A 21,938-nucleotide genomic window follows, 5' to 3' on the forward strand; every position below is an offset into this window, starting at 1 on the left:
CTCTGTAGTCACATGTGTCTGATATAAAACTTCAGATACTGACTGTTGAGTGAGCGTGGGTACTTGGACAGCTTTTTTCAAAGTGCCTTAATACTTTCAACTATACAACTGGCCTGCACCACAGGGGTATGATACCCCAAAATATTTAAATTAAAAAAGGAGTACAACATGCGTACTGGCCCCCACATTATTCTCTTTGTATATAAACGGTGTGGTCAATTATTTTGCAGAGTTCTCTTCTGATGCACCCACAGTTGCAGGCAAAAAGGTCCCAATATTAATGTTCGCTGATGATACCCTTATACTATCTAAAACACAAGATGGTTTGCAGCGCACATTAACCCATTTTGAGTCATTTTGTAAGGTACATGAGTTGGTAGTAAAATCTGCACCCACTAGCCCTAGCCCAAAATAGATTTGTGAGAGGCCTAACCGGCCTCCCTCAAAGTACTCCAATTATTCCCTTATACCTTGATTTGGGGTGTAACCCCCTGGCTGAGGTTGCAAAATTTAGGCCGTTGGCATATTGGAGAAGAATCTGGTCCACCCCGGAGCTAGCTCACTATTCCCTAGCCCTTAAAGACATCAGAGACGCCGATACATCCCACAAGATTAGCTGGTTGCAGCGGGTGAAAAGCTCTCTGGTGAATATGGGCATGAGGCATTTATGGGAAGACCCGATGAATAATACGTTTCCTCCTAAAAAAGCTTATAAGGAAGCATTTTGGGCTAGACTAGAACAGGGAACTTGTGCTCCCCCAAAGTATCATCACTGACCAGTATCTTCCTGGAACACAAGTTGGAACCTGTTTTTGAAGATTTTTGGAACTACATAACAAAGCCCATTGATAGGAAACTATTTTTCCAGTTCCGAATTGGAACATTACCCATAAAAGATTTCACTAATACCTGGCTCCACTCTCAAAACACTAAGGTGCCGATTAGGATCCTGGAAAAAATTTCCCCAACCGAATTAAATCTGGACTTTTTTCCGTACAAATGGTAAAAGCGCCGTACAAACTGCCAAGTACGATTAGTATGGGAAAAAGTCCATACAAATCGCATTGGGAAAATTCCCCCACACGTCCTCGGGTCGGGAAAAGACTCCGACACGTCCCCGGACATTTTTACGTACAAATGGGAAAACTGAAGTCCAAATGCGCAAGTACGATCCGTCCCATCCGTCCGATTGTACAACTGTATGGAAAAAAGACCATCCGGAGCGAACTCCCATAGCAACCATGGAGATGTCCAAACAAGTGCCCGGTACGCGCCGTACCCCCAGCCCCCCGCGGATGGGCGCGCCGTACCCCCCAGCCCCCCGTATGTATGGAGCGTACCCCCGTACCCCCAGCCCCCCGTATGTACGGAGCATACCCCCCATGAGGAAATATGAATTTTATGACCAGTTATGTCCCCTATCTTAGACCCCAACGGTTCCATGTACATGCTACAAGTACATGTATGTTCCCTCCAGTTCCAGCTATGAAGACGAAAATACATGTGCGTCCAACGTCAACATGCCCTCTTTCAGATCCGCCATGAATGGGTCGAATATTCCATTCCTAAGTATGATTGGCCACCGACTTTATATGGTTCACTTTTCTAGTTTTACAGTTCAGGCGAGTAGGCCCTGAATTCTGTCATCAAGCCTTTTCCTGCTTCTGCCTCTGAAATGCTCCAGCTTGGACCTGCATCCGTGTCCATGAACTTTGTCTTACTCTCTGCGCGGCTAACGGTGCCTGACGCGGCCTGTTGCCTGCCAAAAACTGTATTCAGCCTTCAAGTTATCTGCTCCGCTCCTCATCCAATGCATTCCTGTCTAGTAGTTTAGGTAAACATCCTTCCAGCTACCGAGCAAAGGGCCCGGCCTCGCTGTCTTTATGCAAGTAATTCATAGCCCCTGTTACCATGGAAGATTCCTGCCCCCTCGCATCTCATGTAGACACATAGACGCTTGTACATGCCCTAACAGTCAGTATAGAATAGATTCCGTCCGAGAGACCTTTCCTTTTGGATAAAACAGTTCCTTAAACAAAGATATTAGATACGATTTGGGATTAGGTTGACCTGACCCCCCAGACTTCTGTCTCCATATGTAGAGCTAAATGTCAATTCCCCTTCACCCTCTAGTTGCACGTCAATCACACGTCATGCGGCTACGCGCGCATCTCTGCCAAATATTTCTACTGATACTGCAGGATTCTCTTATGGATCCACCCACTTGTGACATCATTTTAAATGACGTTTCTAGTATACGCCTGTATTTACGCCTATTTTCATTACGTATGTGTATTCTTATCTGTATTATCAGCTGTTACGCCTCCTGCATCTGTCTTAATGCAATGCTTTCCATATATATATTGTTACTTGTCAATAATGTATTGCCTATCCCTTCCTGAACCTTCGTGGTGATGGAATAAGATTGCCTAGTTCGAACTATAATTCCTTTGTAAGGAATAAAGCCCTTTTCAGAACCTCTAATACCACGGATTCTGCCTCTTATTTTGACTGAGTTATTCTTACTAGACTTTACCGCATAAAAAATAGTACCGGTAATTTAAATATTTACCACATAAATTGGCGCCCAAACAGGGACACTTTCTCATCTCACGCGCCGGAGGTGAGTTGCAGGCCCGGTCTCCTGCCACGGCCGGACGGACAACAACGCGTACCCGCAGGATTTCCTGTATCTCCCTCCGACCAAGCGGGGGTGACTGAGGCTGCGATCAACACCCAGACGAGGCGGTGAGAAGTGCGAAGTATCCCGACCAGAGCCTAGCTGAGAGAGCAAGATCCGAGGTATACAGAGGCCCACCAGGTTCCGAAGTTTCCGAGTCAAGTCGAGTCCAATCCGGTCCAGTTCAGTTCAGTTCCGAGGCCTTCCGTTCCGTGCTACCCGGTGAGTACCATTGCTGGGGAGGCAGTTAGACGTGCACATTGGTTTGTGCCGGTCCTGACGGGTTTGGGTACACAAATCCGGTCTGCACTGTTTTAGCAGTGTATCTGTACTGTTTAGCAGTATATCCAGTATGTTCATGTATATAATCTAGTATTATCTAGTATTAGCATTATGTCAGTAGTTAGTTTTCTCTTAATTATCATTGTTCGTTAAATGTTAAATGTTAAATGTTTTACTGTGTTCAAAAATTGTGGTATGAATGAGTTTTCATTATTGTGTTTTTCGTATTAACTGTGTTCAAGTCCAGTTTGAGTAAGAATCAAGTAGCAAGGTTTAAAGATGCCGTTCTTTTCAAAATTAAGACAGATCAAAACTAGAAAAGGAGTACTCGAAGAAGCTGTTCCCATTCCACCTAGGGATACTCCAGGGTATTTTATGTACCATAAGCATGGCCTAGATGCCGTATTATATCTTGATTTATGGGTGGACTACACCAAGGATTTAGCAGAGAGTCAGAGATGGCCCGCAGCTGGGACATGGGATGCAGATTGCATCATGAGAGTAGAAGAAGAATTATGGAAAAAGAAAGCCAGACAGTCACAGAAAGATGCCATTGAACTATGGCGTAAAGAATCGCATAGGCGCACAGAGAAAGCGCTCAGACTGGAAGAGAAAAGTAGGGAGAACTTAAATAAAGCCAGAGAAAATATGCTAATTAAGGAAGGTACCCGAGTAAAAACAGAACAAGCAGACAGGCAACGAAACACTCTTATGAATGGTATGTATCCTCTCTTGGCCGAAGGTTTACCTAAGGCCACCCCGGAAATACCGAAAGATTTGCCACCCCCATTACTCCCGATTAAAGCACAGCCCAAGACCGCAAAAGATATTTTCCTTTCCTCCTATTTAGACGATGTAGCTCCCGAATATGTTAATGTTCCGCCACACCCACCACCTGTCGATGGTGCTCAACGCCGAGATCATCCGCCCCCAACTCCGCAACCACAAACTCCTCCGCACAATCCAACTTTTCCTGCATCCACAGTGTCTACCTTACATCCCACAAACCCTTTTATGCCTAGCTCCTCGGAAGGTGTGACAGGAGGTGCGGCAGCAATTTTTGCCACACCACCATTACGAAGTAAATCGTCTCTTAGAGATTTAGCAAACCAACGTACACCACAAATAGCAACGTCCGACATGTTTAAGGAACATCTTGTAGATTGTAGATATGATCCAGTGCCCGGTAAAAATGACAGAATGCTGCTATCATCACTACGTATACGACGAGCTTCAACGTATTTAACGACATTACCAGGAATGATTAAACATTTAGACAATATATATCGCTTTGTCCAAACAGGGCAAGGCCCTGAAAGTATTGACGAAGCCATGGAATACCAGAAAGTGGATGTACAGAGACTATTGTTACGCTTCTTCATAAACTGCTTGATCAGAGACAGAGATAGGTCCGAGGTAGATCAGGATGAAATGCAAGTCCTTACCAGATGGGGTCAGAATATATCAGAGGGAAAACACGATAAACAGACATGTATAGTAGCTATGTGCCGAAAGATCCGCAAGGAAGTAGAACGAACACATAAAGCCAGATCGGAGGCAGACAAAACTGAATCAGAGGGAGAGGAGGAGGAAGAATCAGAAATGCCCACAGGACAATTAGAAACGATAGCCTATGTAGGTAGGGGAAGACCTTGTAACAATACCAGATACTTTAATGACCCGATACGTCCGATACGTCCAGAATGTAACAGACATTTTCAAGCCCCTATGTTAAATACGAAGTCCCCTGAACACTTATTCCAGGCTGCTGATAAATTACTCCGAGACCGAAGGGGGTATCATATGCTCGATTCTATGGATGAACAAGAATTAGCCAGGTCAGCAGTACAATGGGCTGACAGTTCTGAAAAGTACAGTGATGATGCGTTGGCACACACGTTTTTTAATCTTACCCCAGACGAACAGCGTTTAGCTGGTATATACATGATACAACACCTCGTTATATTATATAGAAGCCAACACTCCGATCCTGGTCCCCTACCTGATATACTGATAGAATTACTCACGAATAAATGGAGAGGTTCAGGTACTGATTTAATTAAAGAAATTCTAGAATATCGACACCAGTACTTTGTCTTCGTATGCCCAGAACATGTTTCAGTTCCCCCCAAGTTGGAAAGAAAAACGTATCACATAGACAGACAGAATCCCTTACGCGAAGTACACCCAATCAGAGGTGAGGACAATATTTTTAAACGCGTGTTTGTGTACGCGCCCATAACTAAAATTGAATTATTAGAGATGAAGAAAGTAGTACCTAGCCATGACAAAGACCCAGCAGGTTTCCACCGTGAGATAAAAGACATGTTACTCATGGGAGAGTATACTTATCCTGACATTATGAAAATATTGAAAGTTTTATTGCCTGCCGGTATTTACGAGAAACTCAAAGAAAAGGAATGGGAGGTGGGAGACCAAAAGATAGATTGGACAGCATTAGAAAACGAAGAAAAGGCCCGAGCTGCAGGTTCAGGGCTTGGGGAAAGGACTACAGCATTACCAGGATTATTAGTGCAGGTACTACCACGTTTATTAACTACGAAAAAGGAAGACTGGGGTGCAATTTCAGCCTGTAAACAAAAACAAGATGAAGACACTAGTGATTTCTATTCCCGATTTGAAAAATGTTTTGGTATTAATAGTGGCATAAAAGCAAGTAGTGAGTCGTATCCACATCTGTTTGTGACAAAATTAGTTGAGAATTCCCTGCCCCAAGTTAAGAGTAGAGTATTAAAATTCGAGAGTACTTGGCAAGGTAACACACCGTCACAGATGTTACAAATGTTACAATATCATCACAATAGAATTAGAGAAGAACAAGAACATGAACAAAGACGTATGAAAGACACGAAAATGAAAATGCTAGTGGCCCAGTCAGTTCCAGCTGACGGTCATAAAAAGGGTACGACACTGTCAAATGATTCAGTAGGTCCTGTTAGAGGGACATGCAACTATTGTAAACAGCCAGGTCATTATATACACGATTGCGCAGTTCTGAAACATAATATCTCTACGGGTATAACGAAAGAGAGACCACGTCCGCCTAGACAAGATCAGATCCAACCACAAGTACCTCAGAATATACAGCCTATGCCAGCTGTACAGCAGACCGCACTACAACCACAACAACAGCCACAGCCTATTGCTGCAACACAAAACACGACACAACAGATGTACCAGTATGCACAAAATGACTATCCAGAGTATCAGCGATACACATGAAATAGCCTAGAGAGGGAAGTTGGCTTACCCCTTATTGAGGTTCCAGTAGATCAAGAGGGTCCTTATGTACAGAGTCAGGTATTAGGGAAAGACAGAAAGTTTCTACTCGATACAGGGGCAAGCAGAACCACTATCCGTCACAGCGAAGTCCCAGGGGTACCCCTCTCAGGCTCACAAAATATTTCCCTTGGTTTTTCAGGAAAGCCTACTATTAACGAAGTATCACAACCCCTTGCATTTAAAGTCGGTCCATTAACACGGACTACAGATCTATTACTTACGAAATCATGTCCAGAAAACTTGTTAGGTATCAAAACATTGAAGGCTCTAGGAGCTGTAATATGTTGTTCTCCGGAAGGAGTACGACTATTTTTGCGTGACTTTAAAGGTCACTACGTGTCTAGAGACATGGATCACCGGTTACAGAATCTACCTGCACATTTATGGGCGCAAGGCCCCACTGATGTAGGTTGTATGCACATCACACCATATCGAGTCACACTCAAAACAGGAGTGGTACTACCACGAATACGACAATACAAGTTACCACCAGATGCTGTAGTGGCTTTACTGCAAATCATTGACGAGCTCATTGCACAAGGAGTGGTTGTGGAAACCGACTCCAATGTATGTAATTCCCCGATAATTCCGATTCTTAAACGAACTGATCCAAAAGCACCACCAGTATATCGATTAGTTATTGATCTGCGAGAATTAAATAAATGCATTGTACCACAATACCCCGTGGTCCCAGATATCTCTTCATTGCTAACAGCCATAGATTCAGAAGCAACGTTCTTTACTGTAATTGATCTCAAGAACGCTTTCTTTAGCGTCCCAATCGATCCGGAAAGCCAATATTTGTTCGGATTCAGTTTAAATGGACGAAGTTTTAAATTCGCACGCGCACCTCAAGGATTCACAGAAAGCCCCAGCATCTATAGCCAAGCATTGAAAAGAGAACTTGACGGTATCCACATGCCAGCTAACACTGCCCTGCTTCAATACGTCGATGATCTGCTGATCACCGCCCGAAGCGAACCTGAATGTGAAAAAGCATCACTGACGGTTTTGCATTTCTTAGCCGACAAGGGGCACAAAGTGTCCCCTTCAAAGCTGCAATTCTGTGTCCAGCAAGTTGTGTACCTTGGGCACTTGCTGTCCAAGGGGGGAAGACAGCTTACACCCGACCGTATCCAGTTAATTGTTAACATGCCGCCACCCAAGACACAAAAGGAGGTACGGGCATTCATAGGCCTCACTTCGTACTGTAGGCAGTGGATCCCTCAATATGCATTTCTAGCAAAACCACTCATTCAGTTGACAACACAGGAGGCAGCGACATCGACTGTCCTCCCTTGGACTCAGGAACATACACAAGCTTTTGAAAGCTTAAAGAAAGCTTTATGCCAAGCACCTGTTTTAGCAACGCCATGTTACAGCAAACGTTTTACACTTTTTGTTACAGAACGTGAAGGTACTGCTTTGTCAGTACTCACGCAGGAACAGGCAGGATCACACAAGCCATGTGCTTATTTTTCTAGTACATTAGATCCCGTAGCTCAGGCTCTTCCTGCGTGCCTGAAATCAGTCGCAGCAACAGCTTTAGCAATCAGACAAAGCGATGCCATAGTGTTAGGACATCAATTGACAGTACAAGTACCACACGCAGTAGAGGTTCTCTTGAACCGGACCCAAACACAACACTTGACTATAGCAAGACTGACGGGTTATGAATTGACATTGTTCCAGCCACACATAGAAATTCGACGTTGGAGTACATTAAATCCTGCCACACTTTTGCCATTAAGTGGAACAGACCCATTGGCACATGATTGTATTGAAGTTATTACTATTACGACGAAACCCAGACAAGACTTGACAGATATTCCATTATCAGATCCAGACCTGACATTGTATGTAGATGGTTCATGCATGAGAACAAATACAGGAGAGTTAGTGGCCGCTTATGCAGTCACAACAGATACTGAAATTATTGAAACGAATTGTATCAATACCTTGTCAGCTCAAGCAGCAGAGCTCATCGCTCTGACACAAGCCTGTATTCAAGCCAAAAATAAGAAAGTCAACATATACACAGATTCACGTTATGCATTCGGAGTCGTCCATGACTTCGGCGTGCTTTGGCGAGAGAGAGGTTATTTAACTTCTCACGGTGCCCACATCCAGCACGGTCCCCTTATTCAAGCTCTGTTAGATGCAATACATTTGCCGACTGCAATATCGATTATGAAGTGTAAAGCTCATACAAAAGTGACTGACATTATTTCTCAGGGTAACGACCTAGCTGACAGAACAGCTAAACAGACTGCTCAGAATCAGACTCATCCAACTGACACGACAAAGACAATAGTTCCGACACCAACACACTGCATGACAGTTAAGGATCCCGCCCTTGATGTAATTGACATACAGACACATGCTACACCAGAAGAAATAAAGAGATGGACTGAATTAGGAGGGATCCAAACGGATCAAGGATGGATGACGAAGGGAAAATCTATATGGTTTCTCCCCGACTCAATGGTTCAGGTCATCATTAACACTATACATACTCCAGCACACCTAGGAGAGAAAGCTATGCTAGACAGCATTCAACACATTTGGTTCAATAAACACTTGCGAGCAGCAGCTAAACAGAAAGTACGTACCTGCATGATTTGTTGTCAGTTCAATCCAGGAAAAGGCGTACCTGTAGAACAGGGTGGATTTCAACCCCCCGATCACCCTTTTGAAGTCCTCCAGATGGATTATATCCAGATGGAACGATGTCGAGGATTCAAATATGTCCTCGTAGTTGTATGCGCTCTTTCCCGGTGGACAGAGGCGTATCCCGTCTCAGATTACACTGCCCCGACTACTGCCAAACAGTTAGTTCGAGAATTCTTCCCACGATATGGTTTGCCCCGTGTCGTGTACTCAGATAATGGCCAACCGTTCTCATCCGAGCTAATGAAACATGTTTCACTTCTGTTAGGCTACCAATGGAAATTCCACTGTGTCCGACATCCCGAGGCAGCAAGTCTCGTGGAGCGACATAATCAAACTTTGAAAATTAGACTGTCCAAAGTATGTAGAGAAAAAGGTGTCGACTTGATAGTAGCTTTACCGGTTGCGCTCTTTTACATGAGAATGGTAGCACACTCTCGAACAGGGCTATCCCCGTATGAGGTGATCTTCGGTAGACCACCAAATATGTGGGGGACGCCTATACCTCGTAAAATAACTGATGTTGATTGTAATATGCTGACAGATTACCTGGCTTCCTTGATGTCTGCACTACAATCTTGTCGTTCACAGGTAGCTGCAGCTTTTCCCGATAACACTGAGGTGAAGCCCCATGACGTGGTTCCGGGAGATATCGTACTTGTAAGGAACTTCGACAGAAGGAACCCGCTGGAGCCTCGCTGGCAGTCGCCTAAACTCGTCTTATTGACCACAAGGACAGCTGTGAAGATTGAGGGACGTAAAGGGTGGTTGCACTCGAGCCATATCAAAAAGTTTCATGGACTATCATCCGACTTGAATTTTCAGCCCTGCATTCCCTCACAGACTGACTCAAAACTCCCCCTGGTTGACAGGACAGAAAAGGAAAACTATAAACTGAAACTAAGGTCTAGCAAGTCAGACAATTTGATTGTTTAAGTCCTCTCCAAGGTGAATCGGTTGAATTTGTCTCTGACATGTATCCTCTAGACCGAAATAGAGAGAGAAATAGACAGGAACAGCTCAAGAGACATGCGTACTATAAATCACTTCGTAGTCACTGCATAGTGACATTGTTAATTATGTTTTTTCTAAGTCTTCTGATTATTATTTCCAGTATAATATTACACATGTATTACCCTATTTCCAAGCGTGCTTTCAATGCTACTGCCGAACACTCTTTTAGCAAATTACCCCCACATGAGTTGTCCTATAGATTTGCGCTGCGCAACAACACATTCATTAGTATGTTACATCATTCTCATCAGACCAGCAATGCTACAAATTGTTGGATATGTGGCCAACTCCCTCCCTATCAGAAATACAAGGGAGTTCTGCCTCTCTTTCCGTATCCATTCACACACAATGGCTCCTGTGGAGCATGGTTTAGTTTGATTAATTCCCTAGATTCAAATTCAGTAGTTTATCAAGACAACTGGGTTTGGGGAAACCTGAACCTAGTTTTACTTAAAGTCTGCTACCCTAACAAGGAGGGACTTCCCAAAAGAACAGGAACTGATCTAGAAAATGAAGTATATGGACTAGGTAACTTTACACTTAATCTCATGATCCTGAATGTTGAATCCGAAGCTACACCAATCTTGCCCGCTATGTCAGTATTTCCAGTTAGAGGCGAATTATGTGTAAGAAAGAATGGTTCAATACCCATGGGCCATAGTAAATGTACCACTGTAATAGAATTCAGTGATAAAGGCAAGTCTACATTTAGAGCTTCTCGTCACTCCTACTTCATCTGTGGTCACACCGCATACATACGCCTACCCCTAGATTGGGATGGTACCTGTTACATTGCATTCCTTCTGCCACCTGTTTTCCTAGCCCCTCCTGATTACCATAGGAATACCCATTTAGTACACAATAGACAGCAGAGAGATCTTCCGATTGTCGACTACACTGAAACAGCATGGGAGCAATATACAGATTTCAATAAAGGTTTCTTTCCCTACATAGGTACAGTCACTAATAGTAAGCTGATACGTAGATTAACTAGAACCCTTGAAGCAGTAGTGAATGAAACTACTTCCGCCTTAGGCAACTTAACAGAGGAGCAGTCTGCGATGCGGATTGTTGTTCTTCAAAATCGTCTTGTCCTTGACGTCATCCTGGCCGATAGGGGCGGAGCTTGTAGGGTCATCGGATCAAGTTGCTGTGTTTTCATACCAGAAAACGCGCCGTCAGTATATAAAGCCATAACTCGACTTCATAAAATCGTAAGCCAGATACACCAGAATCCAGGTACCTGGACTTGGTCCGGTTGGTTCTGGAGCGTGTTGTCAGCCTGGGGATGGAGGATCCTATCCTTCCTAGGTATTGGCTTTCTCATACTATTCAGTTGCTGCTTGTGTCTACAATGTGGGCCAGCGATTTGTGGTCTGTGTGCCACATCGTGTATCCCGCCTTCAAATTTTCATTCAAGATCCCGGAAGAAGAAAGAAGAACAAATGATGCTATATGAACAGATTGATGGATTGATGAAAATGGATATTTCATAAGGGTCCGTAGGGGACAAGGAGGGAATGAGGAAATATGAATTTTATGACCAGTTATGTCCCCTATCTTAGACCCCAACGGTTCCATGTACATGCTACAAGTACATGTATGTTCCCTCCAGTTCCAGCTATGAAGACGCAAATACATGTGCGTCCAACGTCAACATGCCCTCTTTCAGATCCGCCATGAATGGGTCGAATATTCCATTCCTAAGTATGATTGGCCACCGACTTTATATGGTTCACTTTTCTAGTTTTACAGTTCAGGCGAGTAGGCCCTGAATTCTGTCATCAAGCCTTTTCCTGCTTCTGCCTCTGAAATGCTCCAGCTTGGACCTGCATCCGTGTCCATGAACTTTGTCTTACTCTCTGCGCGGCTAACAGTGCCTGACGCGGCCTGTTGCCTGCCAAAAACTGTATTCAGCCTTCAAGTTATCTGCTCCGCTCCTCATCCAATGCATTCCTGTCTAGTAGTTTAGGTAAACATCCTTCCAGCTACCGAGCAAAGGGCCCGGCCTCGCTGTCTTTATGCAAGTAATTCATAGCCCCTGTTACCATGGAAGATTCCTGCCCCCTCGCATCTCATGTAGACACATAGACGCTTGTACATGCACTAACAGTCAGTATAGAATAGATTCCGTCCGAGAGACCTTTCCTTTTGGATAAAACAGTTCCTTAAACAAAGATATTAGATACGATTTGGGATTAGGTTGACCTGACCCCCCAGACTTCTGTCTCCATATGTAGAGCTAAATGTCAATTCCCCTTCACCCTCTAGTTGCACGTCAATCACACGTCATGCGGCTGCGCGCGCATCTCTGCCAAATATTTCTGCTGATACTGCAGGATTCTCTTATGGATCCACCCACTTGTGACATCATTTTAAATGACGTTTCTAGTATACGCCTGTATTTACGCCTATTTTCATTACGTATGTGTATTCTTATCTGTATTATCAGCTGTTACGCCTCCTGCATCTGTCTTAATGCAATGCTTTCCATATATATATTGTTACTTGTCAATAATGTATTGCCTATCCCTTCCTGAACCTTCGTGGTGATGGAATAAGATTGCCTAGTTCGAACTATAATTCCTTTGTAAGGAATAAAGCCCTTTTCAGAACCTCTAATACCACGGATTCTGCCTCTTATTTTGACTGAGTTATTCTTACTAGACTTTACCGCATAAAAAATAGTACCGGTAATTTAAATATTTACCACACCCAGCCCCCCGTATGTACGGAGCGTACCCCCCCGCCCCGTATGTATGGAGCGTACCCCCGCACCCCCCAGCCCCCCGTATGTACGGAGCGTACCCCCCAGCCCCCCGTATGTACGGAGCGTACCCCCCAGCCCCCCGTATGTACGGAACGTACCCCCGTACCCCCCAGCCCCCCGTATGTACGGAGCGTACCCCCGTACCCCCCAGCCCCCCGTATGTACGGAGCGCTGGGGGTCCGCACCGTACATACGGGGGTGGGGGTACGCTCCGTACATACGGGGGGCTGGGGGGTAAGGGGGTACGCTCCGTACATATGGGGGGCTGGGGGGTATGCTCCGTACATACGGGGGGCTGGGGGGTACGGGGGTACGCTCCGTACATACGGGGGGCTGGGGGGTACGCTCCGTACATACGGGGGGCTGGGGGGTGGGGTACGGCGCGTACCGGGCCCCCTAATCAGCTCGCATCGCTGCGTACTTAGCTTTTCCGGCACTTTTTAGGTGCCGTAAAAATTTTCCCATCCGGACTGCAGTCGGTGCGAATCGTAATTGCTGGTACGTAAAAACATGCCTAACTCCGTCCGGACGTCACGTCCGCGGTGTCCCGGATCACATTTGTATGTATTTTTCTGTCGGTTGGTCTTTTTTCCGATTCGTACGGAAATGGTGTTTCCGTACGAATCGTAATTGCATGTTTGTAAAGTTTTACAACCCGGTACGAGTCGGACGGAGAAAAAGCTCCGACCCACGGTTTGTACCGGGTTTTTCCAGGATCGTAATCGGCCCCTTATGTTCATCCTGCCCGATAGAGGATGAATCAATTCCCCATATTTTGTTTGTCTGTCCTGCATATAGTTCTCCAAGAAGGAAATGGTTCAAACCAATTTGTATCAACATGGGTACCAGATCGAGTGCTACTGCACTGCGAATATTAAAAACTAGCACCCAGGAGGTGATTTAGATCGCCCTAGAAAAGTTTTTAGGATGGGTGTGGAGAATTCGACGTAAGATTGATAGCAAGTAGACTGCGGCAGTGATCATTTAATGCACAGTCTTCTACTTTCCAGTTTTTTAACCGAATTGTTATTAAATTTGATTAATTCTTAAAAAAGTATTCAATGTTAGAGAGCATGCACAGCTCATTTTATAGATACATAAACCTGCTTGTATTGTATTTTAAACTTGGTCTACTATTTATGTCATGTATAGATTTGCGAAGTATCGGAGCCCTTGTTTTATTATGGTGATTTCATTATTTATTGTCTTTTATGATCAAATTGTTCAAAATAAATACTTAATACATTGAATTGAATTGATTATTTGATGCTTAAATATTAACTTTCTTGCAAAGTCTTTAAATTTTTTTCCTGAAATAGGGCGTGTATTGTCTGATTTTACAATGGCTGGAATACTAAATGTCAAAAATATCTAGTTCAGCGCTGGAATGGTGATATCTGGCAAAGTGCTGGGTACAGACCTTACCTCAGGAAACCTTGATGAACTACAACAATGACTAATAATAAGTGTTGAACAGTGGGTAGTGGCCCAAAGATGAGGGCAATTTCTCTCCGCACTTGCATTGGAATCTTGGACATCTGCAGAGGTCCTGGAGCGCCATCATTGCTCAACGTCTGGCAGACATAACAAGTGTGAGCCTTTTTTTCAAAACGATGATTTAGGTACAGAATCCACACCGTCAGTCTTAGGAGTAGTTTTCTAGCCACCACTTCTCGATGTGTTTATTGTGCAAGGTCTACCACATGACTTTGCAGAGACTGGGAAGGACCAATGAAATGCTCCTCAAGAACAGTCCATTCTTATATGTTAGTAGATTTTTCATTTCACTTTGTGGATGGGACTTATGAATCTTCTTAAGTTCATTCCATCACTGAGACTCAATTAGAGTCTTTACAGCACACATAGTGTTGTCTTGTATGGAAGTGTATATTGAATTTCCACCCTTCTGAGCACAAGGATGTTACAGTAGAATGATATACCACAGGTATTCCTCAGATATGGACGGAGCAGCTACTGAGTTTTCTCTTAGAAAACAAGATATAAAGTCTGCAGGATTCTTGTTTTTACCAGGTCTGTGAGTCATTTTAAATCGATAGTCCTGCAAATGTAAACCCCCATGTCTCAGTGCGGGGAGGCATTTTGCCCTTTGGGTTGCCAAATATTGATAACAAAGTTTGGTTGTTGGTCACAACTGTGAACGATTTTCCATATAGAAAAATATGAAAGTGCTCACAGGCCACACTACAGTTAGGGATTATTTCTCTTCCTGTGAATTGGCCACCTCTGGCTTAGTCAGACTGTGACTGGTGTAGGCAATAACACACCTAGGTGCCTAAGGGTTCATGTCTGTCTGAGCTAGTCTAGCTCAAGTCCTACGAGACTCACATCAACTGTCAGTTTGGTGAGTGTCATAGTGTGCAAGGTTATCAGCTGCTGCTTTTTTGTCTTTGTAGTCTTGAAATGCACTGACACTGTGAGGACCACTTTTTCCTTTTGTGTGACCTTCCTCAAAGGCTCACTTACAAAGGTGAAACTAGGCATGTACCTAGCACATTATCTGGCAAAACCCAGAAAGGAGTGAGAAGAGACATTATCTGGGGTAGTGTCAAACAGTGGCTTTACTGGGGTCTGGCTCCATGCTATCAGCCAAGAAAATACATTCAAAGAATTTCAGAGAGTTTGTTGAAAGGGTAATCTCTATTGGGTGTCAGATTAGCCTCCTACAAGGCTGGATGGACTTTAAGAAGTGCAGCATCATGTTCTTCTTGATTCTTTCCATACATCATTAAGTCATCACTATATATGAAGCAATTTTGGTTGCCACGTATTACTTTTCTAATCTCTTCCTGAAAGAATTCAGCTGCCACTGAGATGACAAAACTGTGCCCTTTGTAGTGTTATAAACCGCAGTGAGTGGAGAAAGTGGTTATATATCATGACTCTTCTGTTAACTGCAATTGATGGTAGCCTTTGTTGAGATCAAGGCTAGAAAACACACAGCACCATTCAGCTGAAATATCATTTCTTGTATTTATGGAACAAGGTGTCTGTCTCTTTGAATCATCTGGTTAGGTTTGTGCATGCCCACACACAAAAGGAACCTGTCTCCCACTTGTTTCTTGGGAACAGGGACAATGGGACCTTGAACAGGTGAATGATGTTGAGTTTGATGAGGTTGATGAGTTCTTGTCCAACCTGTGCTTGAATACTAAATGGAATGCTTCTAAAGTGTTCGGCAACTGGTTTCACATCAGTGTCAATGTGTAGATGTATCTGATGATCTTTCAGCTTGTCTACATCTTCAAACAGCTTTGAGAAAAGTTCTTCAAGGTTCTTCCTCTCAGCCCCTACAACCCAGTTAGCAATGCAACATAAAACCTTTAGGAGGCCAAGCTTAAATGTGAATCTTAAACTCAACAGGCTTCTAGTGCATGCAGTGGCTTCAATGACATATACTTCAAATGCAAAGAATGATCACAATGTTTGAGAAGAGAACTGAAAACACCTGGAAATTTGAGGAATTGTGATCTATAGGCATATATGTGTACATTATTGACATTGAGGACAAGTCTTTACATGAGGATCATCACAGTAACGGTGGCACCTGGCCTCCCACATCCATGTATATGACAGGTTCTTTCAGGTCTTGTTCAGTCTCTGTACCACGTTACTCTGAATTGAATACACCTTCATTTTTTGAGCTTGTTCAGTTGCTGAGGACAATGAATGAAATGACCATAAGATCCTGAGATGGTAGCAACTCCTGTTACTTGGGGATGAGTAAGAGATGTGTGTTTCGATTGCTCTCTCACAGCTGCTCTGGAATTAGAGGTTGGAGTCACTTGTGAGTCAAGTCGTTTTTACTTCTTACTACGACACGCATTGAAAGGGACCATTATTGCCTCAATGGTGGCACGTGTTCTGCACCACAGGGCAGATGCCTGTGTGGGGAGTAGAATCCACATCTGAAACAAGTGTATTTGCCATCTCCTGTGAGGGAAAGTGTATCTCTGACCTTGTACAGCGATTCCTCAAATTCTTGCTTGACTTTATGGCATGTGTCCTCCTATTTTATCCTGACCTGCTGTTGTTGGTTTTAGGACTCTGGGCACTTTACCACTGCTAATCAGTGCTAAAGTGCATATTCTCTCTGTGAAATTGTGTTATGGATTGGTGTTTCCATGATTGGCATATTTGATTTACTACTCAGTCCCTAGTAAAGTGCACTTAGTGTGCCAGGGCCTGTAAATCAAATGCTACTAGTGGGCCTGCAGCACTGATTGTGCCACCCACGAGTAGCCCTGAAAAGGTAACTCAGGCCTGCCATTGCAGAGCCTATGTGCAGTTTAGTACTGCCATGTCGATTTGGCAAGTGCACCCACTTGCCAGGCCCTACCCTTCCCTTTTTTTACATATTAGTCACCCCTAAGGTAGGCCCAAGGTACCCCTGTGGGCAGGGTGCAGTGTATGTGAAAGGTAGGACGTGCCTTGGTGTATGTAGCATGTCCTGATTGTGAACTACTGCCAATTTTGTTTTTCTCTATTGCAAGGCTACCTGTTCCCATAGGACAGAATAGGGAGTTTTTTTTCTAACATCTTATAAACATAACTACCCCTAAGAACAAGGTAGGAAAAGAAAAATTAGTATGCCTGAACTCAGAATCTAAAGATGTATCTTTTATTAAACGTGATTTTTCATTCTGTGTTTGAAAATACCACTTTTAGAAAGTAGGTATTTTATTGCTTAGCCATCCAGTGTGCCTCTGCTGGGATGTGTATTGACTGTCTGGCTGTGAAGTGACAGGGGCTGGGGATGTGCAGTGGCTCCAGAGAGTCTGGATGAGTCAGGGCTGAGCTGAACAGACCCGGGCTGCATTCAGAGTAGTGGGAAGAGTTGTCACTAGCACCCGAATAGCCCTGGTTTGCATTTAAAGTGGTGGAGGAGATCTCCCTTGCACCTGCTTAGGTCCTGTCTGCCTTGGACAATGCTGTCTCTGCCTTCTGCTTGGAAGCTGGGCCAGGGAGGACCAAACTGGTTTGGACTAAGCACAGACACTCTCTGCCTGAGAGGATATAGGATTTTGGGGTATTAAAAGTGGGGCTCAAACCCCTAAACTTTAGAATTCTTTTTGACCAAGAAGACTGACTAGAAGAGCTGGAGAATCTGTGAGGGGGGACTACCACTTTGCTGAGTACTTCGCTGTGCTGGCCTGCAGTTTCTCCTTCTATCTTGGGCAGTGAGTGAAAGGACTGGACTGAACTTTCTACAACTTCTTTATTGAGTTTCTCCAAGGGCTTGAGGTAGAGCTTGCCCCCTGTTCAAGAAGTCTCAGTAACAGCAAAGACTTCAAGCTCTTCTGCCATCAGCACTGGGGACTGTGTGTTTTGTGCTGCAACTGAAGAAAAGCAACCCGATGCCGTCTACGACGCTGCTGCCAACTCCGTGTCCTGAAGGCACCTCAGAGGGCACCGCCGCAACGCTGTATGGAGACCCTGGTCTCACCGACGAAGCCATCTGATGACACCACGGAGCCGCTGCCTGAACCACGACCTGTGGGCACCGCTCTTCGTATCACCTCGCTTCACAACGCCGCCTTGGTATCCCCGACGACGATGCTTCACACCGAAATCGATGCTGCCACTAGCTCCGTGGTTCGAGGGCACCACTCGTAAAGGTACACGATGCACTGCTCTCATCCCGCACCGCAGCCTTGGCCTACCAATGCCTGCACCATTGACTACAGTTTGTCAGCCGACGACAGCACTTCAGCAACGACAATGACGCTGCTTGCACCGTGACCTGCCAGCACCGTGACAGCACCGCATCATTTCGCACCACAGCCCTGGTCTCACCGATGCCGCTGGACGATCATCACCGAGCCACTGCCTGCACCGCGACCTGAGGGCACCACACGCCGCACCGCTTCACTTCGCACTGCATCAACTGACACCTGCCGACACCAGCGCTCCTGACTTCAACCGCGAGGAGTTTGATTTGCAACATGTGTGACTTCAAGGGCCCGACGACTCCTACACCGATCTCTGGAACCAACGCCTGCAGACGGTGAGCTTTCGGAGCTCAATGAGAGGTCGCCGATGCCCTGCATTTCTAAAGGTACTGAATTGCTGGACTTCCCGACACCTTAGCTGGCCCGTGATGCCGTGGTCAGCCAGAACTGTTTGGAGTTGTTGTTCAGTGCGCCGTGATAGGCCCAGATGGAGCTACTGACTTCAAGGAACTTTATTCCAAGTTCATTTAGATAACTAAAGATATCTAAGTACTGTATTGTGGATTTTTTAAATCGTTTTTGATCTTGTTTTGAGTAAATAAAAATATTGGATATTTTTCTAAACAGTTGTGGTGTCCTTTTGTAGTGCTTTCACTGTGTACTGTTGGTTATGTGCAATTGCTTTACACACTGACTCTAAGATAAGCCTGACTGCTCCTGCCAAGCTACCAAGGGGGTGAGCAGGGGTTATTTTAGGAGTGTAACTCCCTTATCCTGATTAGAAGGGTCCCTACTTGGACGAAGGTGCAAACCATTGCCAACTAGAGACACCCATTTCTAACTGCATCCCATAACTTCTGCTTGATGTTCAACAATACTGGGTGTTATTAATAAGGGTGGGCGACAATTTCCGGTCCGCTTGCGGAAATTGCGAAGTTTCGACATGCGAAAATGTCGAAACTTCCGCGAGAGGGAGCGGAAATTGTCGCCCATCCTTGGCTAGGCAGGTGTGCTTTCTCCCCATATCTACCGTCAGCAATTTGCTGTAAGGAGGTCTGTGCATCCATGGGTTTCTCGAGTGCAATCCCTGTGTAGTTCCTGAGGTTCTGTCTCCTCATCTGCTGCTCTGGTCGGTCCCTGACCCTTTATAAACAAGAGGCATGTGAACTGCATAGAAGCCCCGCCCCATACACTGGTGGTGTGCAACGTCTTCAAGCCCTTTCCCCACTATGATGGACAGCTCACTTGAGAAAACCTGGCGCCCATCGGCAAAGTTACAGACACATATGGTCGCTGGAGACAACTCTTCTGGCCCTTTACGCAGCTGTAGTGTAGGAAAAGCACTATACATTTACCCAACGAGGTAGCACTTACTGATTAGCCAGTAGAAAGTACTCCAGTTGCGTAGAGGTAGTGCACAAAACAGTGACATCTTCTTGGGTAAATATGCAGGGCAGGATTCATTCTGGCAGGATGCTCCTGTCACAAAAATTCAACCGTCCTCAACAGGAAGCACTTACAGATATAAATAAAGCAGGTGCCCGAGTTGAACTTGAAGCTCAAATTCAGTAACGCATTAATCAGCACAAAACATTTGTGAGCACGGTCGAGGCTAGGCAGGTGTGCTGTCTCCCCATATCTATCGTCAACAATTTGCTGTAATCCTTGATGGAGCTATGTGCATCCATGAGTTTCTCGAGCGCAATCCCCGTGTAGTTCCTGACACCAGGAGGTTCTGGCTCCTCATCTGCTGCTCTAATGGGTCTCTGCTCTCTGGCCCTTTATAAACAAGAGGCATGTGAACTGCATGGAAGCCCCGTCCGTTTGGCCCCGGCCCACACACCAGCGGTGTGCAACGTCTTCCCGCCCTTTCCCCCACTATGATGGACAGCTCACTCGAGGGACCCCGGCGCCCGTCCGCGCAGTGGCAACGTTACAGACACACATGATTGCTGTAGACAACTCTTCTGGCCCTTTACGCAGCTGTAGTGTTGGAAAAGCACTTTACATTTACCCAACGAGGTAGCACTTACTGATTAGCCAGTAGAAAGTACTCCAGTTGAGTAGAGGTATTGCACAAAACGGTGGCATCTTCTTGGATAATGCAGGGCAGGATTCATTCTGGCACGATGCTCCTGTCACAAAAATTAAACCTCAACAGGAAGCACTTTACCGAATTTGACCTTCAACTCGGGCACCTGCTTTATTTATATCTGTTACAGATATAAATAAAGCAGGTGCCCGAGTTGAAGGTCAAATTCAGAAACACATTAATCAGCACAAAATCTCCGCGATCACGCGAAATTTCGCGTGATCGCGGAGATTTTTTGCTGTTTCGCAATATTTTGCGAAAGGCACTTTCGCAAATTCCGCCCATCCTTAGTTATTGACATGGAAAGAATATCTTTTAGTCTCTTGAACTTGTGCAGCAGTTTTTGTCTGAAGATGTCAGATTCACAACCAGCAAAGATTGGTGATCTTAGTGCGTCTTCATTTTTTGTAATTGTCGAAATTATAGTGCTGCACTCGAGCCTTTAATCATGTCAGAAAAGCATCTATGGTTTCACCTTGTGGAATGGAAAAGATATCTTTCGTAATAAACTTTTTATTTTAGAAGAAAGTACGCCATCATCAATTGGTCCAAACCAACATATGAAAGATTTTCATTGTCTTTAAATTGACATATCATATTACGAGTGTCATGCCCCATGCACTGCATAGGAAGGCATATCAGTCTCTTAATTCTCGGTGACTATAGCCCCTGTATACACATCACTATCTGGGACTCAACTTGTCTGTGTCACCCAAACTGAATGGCAGTTGTATACCTAATGAGAATCACTCGATGGCGGTTGATTTTTGTAGGGTAGTTAGCTTACTGGTTGATGGTGACTTCACAAGAGCATTGGTCGACACCGTAGGCTTGTCTTCTTTAGAGGACAAGGAGGTCATCATGTTTCTTGAGGATACCTCTCTTGGCTTATCCTCTTGCCACTATAATCTCCTGGAAGTACCTTGTCAACCAATAGAACATACAGGCAAAGGCAAGGGTTGTTTTGAATTTGTGTCATTCCTTTTAATTATAAACAACTCTTTATGTTAGATTTTTTGCCATAATAACCTCTCAGTATGTTTCATAATGTATGCATGACCTTGTATGGAAATACTTATTTTTGCATGTTCACCCCCACATGTTTGGACGGATACTGCTGGTTTTTTGACTCTGAGTGCACTGAGGCCTGCTAACCAGACCTCAGTGCCATTGTGCTACCCCCTTGCAAAGTGTATGTCGAATTGGCTATCCCCAATTGGCAAGTACTGACTTACTTATTCCCTAGTATATGGTACCCCCGGTACCAAGGGCATGTAAGGCGAGTATCCACCCAAGGCTGCAGCACTGATTGTGCCACCCTGAGTGTGACAAAGTACAAAATGGTTCCCAGCCTACCACTGCAAACGTGAAGGGTAGAGTTAACACTGCCAGTTCGACATTCGTAGTCAAACCAATGGTAATGCCACCACTTCCCTT

The sequence above is a fragment of the Triturus cristatus genome, chromosome 8, assembly GCF_964204655.1.
Source record: "Triturus cristatus chromosome 8, aTriCri1.1, whole genome shotgun sequence".
Classification (NCBI taxonomy): Eukaryota; Metazoa; Chordata; class Amphibia; order Caudata; family Salamandridae; genus Triturus; species Triturus cristatus.